The 5,823-nt window shown below is 47.0% G+C and overlaps 1 long non-coding RNA gene and 1 other non-coding gene across 4 annotated transcripts; both read left to right on the top strand.

The window, feature by feature from the left end:
- Window positions 1-3,261: 3,261 nt before the first annotated feature.
- LOC142832749 (uncharacterized) lies at window positions 3,262-4,878 on the top strand. 3 transcript variants are annotated; one of them, XR_012907266.1, is made up of 3 exons: window positions 3,262-3,333; window positions 3,561-3,661; window positions 4,087-4,878. It is a non-coding gene; the product is annotated as an uncharacterized LOC142832749 (long non-coding RNA). The 3 variants fall into 3 exon arrangements; XR_012907267.1 differs by lacking the exon at window positions 3,262-3,333 and adding an exon at window positions 3,348-3,435; XR_012907265.1 differs by lacking the exon at window positions 3,262-3,333 and having other exon boundaries at window positions 3,341-3,661.
- LOC142833215 (small nucleolar RNA SNORA26) lies at window positions 3,769-3,890 on the top strand. The gene has a single exon (XR_012907352.1). It is a non-coding gene; the product is annotated as a small nucleolar RNA SNORA26 (small nucleolar RNA).
- Window positions 4,879-5,823: the final 945 nt, after the last annotated feature.

The following is a 5,823-nucleotide window of genomic DNA, read 5'->3' as shown; positions in this document are numbered from 1 at the left end:
ACTTGCAACTAAAATCATCTCACACCCTGGAAATTTTCTTTAAAATAAATTGCCTGGGTAACTTAGTGAGACACTGTTTCAAAGTAATAAAAGAGGATTTGGGAGGGATAGAGCATGAGCAGGCTAGGCCTAACGTTTAATGCCCAGGACCATCAAAAACCAAAAACCACAAAAAGAAGAACAGCCTGGGTGTAGAGAGGTACGCTTGGCTATAATCCCAGCGCCTCAGAGCTGAAGAAGCATTCCTGAGCTACACAAGCTACCAGCCACTCAGCTCTTTATTAAATCAATCGCAACAATATAGCTTCACACAGGGTACAAATATCCCTCATTTCTCCCTTTGTCTAAGTAAAAAGGAAATTCTCTCTCTCTCTGTCAGCCCTTCTTCTGAAAAGGTAACCATTGCCACTTTCTTCCCCCTTTTCTCCTCTCTCTTTCTCTTTATTTCTTCCCTCCATAACCCCCTTACCCTTATACCCTTCCCAACTTCCCAATATCTGGTAAATAAACTCTGTAATCAAGCTCTCTCTGCATGGCACATGGCGTATTTGCCTGTCTCCCACCTGCCATGGTCTCCCACCTCCCACAGGGTCGTGTGGCCATGAAACTTTCAGTATTACCATCCTAAAAACATCTTTTTAGGCCTTAAAACATTCTTTTATGTTTCTAAACCTTATAAACTTTACAGCTCTTATGTAAGTTCCTTTTTTGAATTTGGTAACAAGGAAAACTGTAACTATAACAAATCGTCTTCAACTCCAGCAGAAACCTGAGGATATAATATTACCTGAGTAAACAGGAAGTGCAGAGCAAGCAACTTCCAAAACTATAGGAATCACTGAAACAGCATTTCCTGACCATCCTTGTGATGGTTTGAATAAAATGTGTTCCTCCAGGCTCATGTGTTTGAATACTTGGGCCCCAGTTGGTGGAACTGTTTGGGAAGGATAAGGAGGTGTGGTCTTATTGAAGAAGGTGTGTCCCTAGGGGCAGGCTTTGGAATTTCCAAAGACTGGCCATTCCTAGTAGGCTCTCTCTGCTTATGAATCAAGATGTAAGACATTGTCAGTTCAGGCCACCATGTGTTTGCTCTACCGTCATGGACTCTAACCCTCTGAAACTGGAAGTCCAGTTAGATGCTTTCTTTTGGAAATTCCCTTGGTTGTGTTGTTTGGTCTCAGCAACAGGAAAGTAACTAAGACAGCCTTCGTTTGTCTTGATTCCAGAAATTCTTGTTGTGCAGTTGAATATCACAGTGGTAAAGGGATGGGAGGAAACCATCACAAGTGGGTTGTTGCTTCTGAGTTTTTCAGAATAAAAATGCTAGAGCAAAAAACATGGAACCCAACACCTGCATTAAGTAGAGAAATTAAACTGGAGAGGAAAGGCTCAAAGTCTCTTAGTTACTTAAAGAGAAAGAACATTCAATCTCTGCTCAAACACTACTTGAAATTCTGCAAAGATGGAATCCATTGCTAGTTAAATACCCAGCTGATCTGAGCAAGATAAAACGTGCCCTTGTATTTTCTGTGTTAAATGTTTTTGTTGTTGGAGTTTTCTATAGTGATACACTGCTTTTAGAACATAATTTTACTTCATAATCCTTTTAGATTGATTTTTCTTAAAGTTCTGATACACACACACTAAACAGCTTATTGCCCATCTTTTCTCTTTTAAAATTTTATTCAATTTTTTTAATGTGTATGGGTGTATGTCTGTACCACTTTGTGCCTGGTGTCTTCACAGGCCAGAGGAATGTATTGGGATCCCCTGGAACTAGAGTTATAGATGGTTTTGAACCCTCATGTACATGCTGGGATCAGGACCTGGGTCTTCTGGAAGAAGAGTCAGTGCTCTTAAACGTTGAACCACCTCTCCAACCCCTCCCTTCATCTTTTCTATCTCAGTCTGAAACGATAGTCAAATCTGAGTCTGCTCTTATTGTCTTTTGGGACAACTATAGATCCACCTAGTACTGAAAACACCATAAATTGGAAGCGCCTTTAGCACACTTGCAAGCATAACTTAGCCGATGAAATGTGCACAGAGCACTGAGGTCAGGCTACAGCTAGGCAGAATCACATACCTATCCTTCCAGGTTGCCACAGAACGACTGAATTAGTGTCCTAAGATTTCTTTATTAGTTCCACGAGCCTTCGTTTGTAGCTGGGCGGGTGGTCTGTCATTTCAACATGGTAGTGCCTGGCTGCTAGTATTTATTCCTAAAATCTGTTTACTTTCCTCTTCTAGGCAAATCACCTTAGTCAAACCTTAACCAAGCCCAACACCAGATCTTAAAAGTCTCCTCTGCAGAAACACTGGTACGGCTTTTGATTTTTCTCGATATAATATAAACTAGGGGGCCCTCTGAACGCTGTCACCACAAGCACTCTCCCTGCAAGCCACACTGCCTCTGTATCTCTTTCAGTTCCATTTACACTTTGGGGCCCTCAAGTGGGCAAGCACTTTCCTTTTCTACCTCTGGGTCAAGAGCAAGCTGTCCTTTGGGCCTATATATATTCATCTCTATAGAATGCCTATCTCCAGTGAAATAGCGGCTGTTGATTTCCCTTTTCCTGCCCCCACTCAGTCTGCATTCAGATGATCTGGGTTCAAATCCCAGAATCACCCTTGTTAGGCTGCTCTCTGGCCCTAGTCAGTCGCTCATCTACATCTTGAGGGTGATTAAAATGATTCTGAGGATTTAACTTCCCACTAGATTGGAAAGCACGTGGGAAATTAGTTATCATTTTCGCAATACTCCCATTACACCGTTCATCTACTGTTTGCCAAGTTCAAGTCTGTCACCTTGAGTACACTGATGGTGGCCCACCTCACCTCTCCCCCTGTCCTACTTCTCTGCGAACACAGAAAATGAACGCGGAAAAAGACTGGTCCTTCCAAGGTTAGGAACAGCTGAACAAGACCGGAACAAAGTCGGAACACTTCGAGCACCGGCACAGCTTTAGGAAAGGAATGCTTTTGACCTGGAGCAGTCTCGGAGATCTCGGGACCGCTCCTGAGACCACCATACCTCTGCGAGGAGGACTTTGCTTAAGCACCCGGTCGCCAGCAACACCGTCGAGGGAGAAGGACCCGCCGCTGGCAGCCGACAGCCCCGCCCGCCTGCCGGGTCCGAACGTCCGCGTGATTGACGGTCCTATTAGCCCCACCCACATTCTTTCTGAGGATTGGCTGCCCGCTTCTTCCTGTCCCGCCCCCTCCGAACGGCCCTCTGATTGGCTACGGCTCTCTGGCCAGCCCCGCCCCGTTTCCTGGCGCTAGTACCCGCGCAGAGCGCACCGCGCCGGTCTTTCCGTCCCCGGCTCGGAGGTGAGTGTCCTCCGGGAGGGTGTCCTGCGGGAGCATCGTCACGTGTCCCCTCGAGCTTTGCCCGCCTTGAGCTCAGCTGCTCCCGGCGGCCAGAACGAAGGGGTAGAGTAGTTCTCGGCGGCCTGGGGGGGCTGGCGGCCGTGCCCAGCCCGGGGCCGCACGAGACACAATGTCCCCTGCGCTCTCCGGCCATGGCGCCCTCACCACCGCCTTTTTTTTCTCCGCAGGCTGATCCTCCGCAGCCAGGTCCCCAGTGCTCTCAGGCCGATCCTCCGCAGCCAGGTCCCCAGCGCTCTCAGTCGTGCGGCAGCTTCGGACCCGAGCGCAGGTACGTCCCGGCATTGGTGGAAGAAAGGCCCAGGCCACGTGGCCCCGGCGACCTCGTGTTCGCGGCCCGCTGCGAGCTGCATGGGTCCTCCCGAATCGCCCTTTCCTGTGCCCTTTTAAGGTTGTCGCCGTACTTTAAGAGGCTAACACAGAAGGGTAAAGGAACTCTCCATAAAACCCATGGAGGAGACTGTACACCTCCTCTTTGGATCCTGTCTGGAGTCACAGATGAACCGGAATAATTGTATAGCTTCTGGCGAATTTATGAACAGTAGTGACTTAAAATTTAAAAAGAACTGGGCCTCTTTGATTGAGAAAGAAGACCAGAAGAGTACATTTACTTAGCTAGAAGTGAAGTTTGAGATCGATTGAGAAGAATATAATATTGTATTTTCTACTCTGAAACATTTTTATTCACTTTTATAGGAGGAAAAATACAAGAAAGAAACTCGTGAGCTGAATGCCAGGAAGTCGAAGGGAGTAATGCTCCAAGGTGAAGTAGTCTTCCCCTGCAGTGACACGGCTCGCCAGTGTCTTAGGATTATCGGCGTTGTAGCAGACGGTGTCACCCACTTGATTGATGAGATAGGTGCTGAAGCCCCATTTTACAGGAAAGGAGACTGAGGGCCATATGAGAGAATCCCAGAATAGCCTTATAATAATTGATTGTGCTGAAGATAGCTTCCCCAAAATACGTTTTTTATTTTCTTTTCTTTTTTTTTTTTGTTCTGGTGGGGAAGGTTCGAGACAGGGTTTCTGTATGCCTGGCTACCCTGGAACTCAAGACATTAGCCTTCCTCTGCCACCGAGTGCTGCAATTAGGGGCCTATGCCACCATGCTTGGTTATGATATGTTAGGGCTTTAAGCAAAGCTGGGACATTGGTGGCGCACACCTTTAATCTCAGCTCTTGGGAGGCAGAGGCAGGTGGATCTCTGTGAGTTCGAGGTCAGCCTGGTCTACAAGAGCTGGTACCAGAACAGGCTCCAAAGCTACAGAGAAACCCTGTCTCGAACCAAAAAGAAAAACTGCAAACAAAAGGGGGAAGGACAGGCTAGATCATTGGGATTTGCTGGTCTAGGAGGTGGTGCTTCTGTCCCCTTGCCTGCTAGGACAAGTTCTTTGCTAGTCCAGTCTGCCAGTAGTCCCGATGTTATTAACCCGTAAATTGCTGTGTATCACTTTCCAGATTCTTAAATAAAAGCTTTTCCTGTGCCAATTTCTAATGGTCTTTTTCTTTTTAAATAATCGTCTGTCCTTAACACTGGAACATCTGGAAGTCTGTTCTGCTTAGGCTTATACTTGGGATGTCAGGCTTGGTGTCTGGGACTTTTAGCTGTTTTGGCCTTTCCAAACGTAATTCTATATTGAATGCGAAAACTGAAAAGGAAGCCAGGCGGATCTATGAGTTCAAGGCCAGCCTGGTCTACAAGGACGGGCTTCAAAACCACTAAGAAATTCTGTCTTGAAGAACCAAAAAGGAACAAGAGCACTACTGGAGAAGGGGAACATTTATTGTGGATAAAATGGAGCCTGGATAGAGGCAGGGTCATCTGACTTGAGTCTAGAGTGGACTTAAGCAGACTGAGATGGGGAGAAGGGAGCTAGAGGCTGAAGGGTGGGCAACCAAAGTGTCTGGGCATGGAGGAGCAGCTCAGGCCCCAGGCTGTAGAGTTCAGGGTAGGGGTTGGGTTATGGCAGCCGGGTCTAGGTCTGCTTTGATAGAGAAGTTGGTTGAAGTGCCAGTGTTGAACCCTTGACTTCCATTTTGCTGGGCAGGGACCCTGTGAGGACAGACAAGTGCCATCGTTCAACTTGTCATTAGGCTGCCCGCAGGCAGTTACCTGCCTTTTGGTTTTCAAGGTCTCATTGTAGAGGAGTCTGGCATCGAGGATACAAAGGGGCTGAGATGGAACTGTTAACAATTCTGTTTTGAATATTGCTTTTCTAGACTACTCGATGAACACAGTTGACAGTAGCTGCATGCGGCCCAGGCAGCACACTACAGATTTCCATTGCTATACAGGTTTGCTATAAACAGGCCTGAGTAGAGGATTAAGACTGAAAAGCTTTATCTGACAGGGTCAGATGAAGGCCTTTTAGGGAGAGTCAGGAAGCTGTAGGGGAACCCTCCCCCCATTGGTCCAGTGAAACTGACTAATCA

The sequence above is a fragment of the Microtus pennsylvanicus genome, chromosome 12, assembly GCF_037038515.1.
Source record: "Microtus pennsylvanicus isolate mMicPen1 chromosome 12, mMicPen1.hap1, whole genome shotgun sequence".
NCBI lineage: Eukaryota > Metazoa > Chordata > Mammalia > Rodentia > Cricetidae > Microtus > Microtus pennsylvanicus.
Note: the sequence above shows the minus strand (reverse complement) of the source record. Positions and strands in the feature narration are given on the sequence as shown.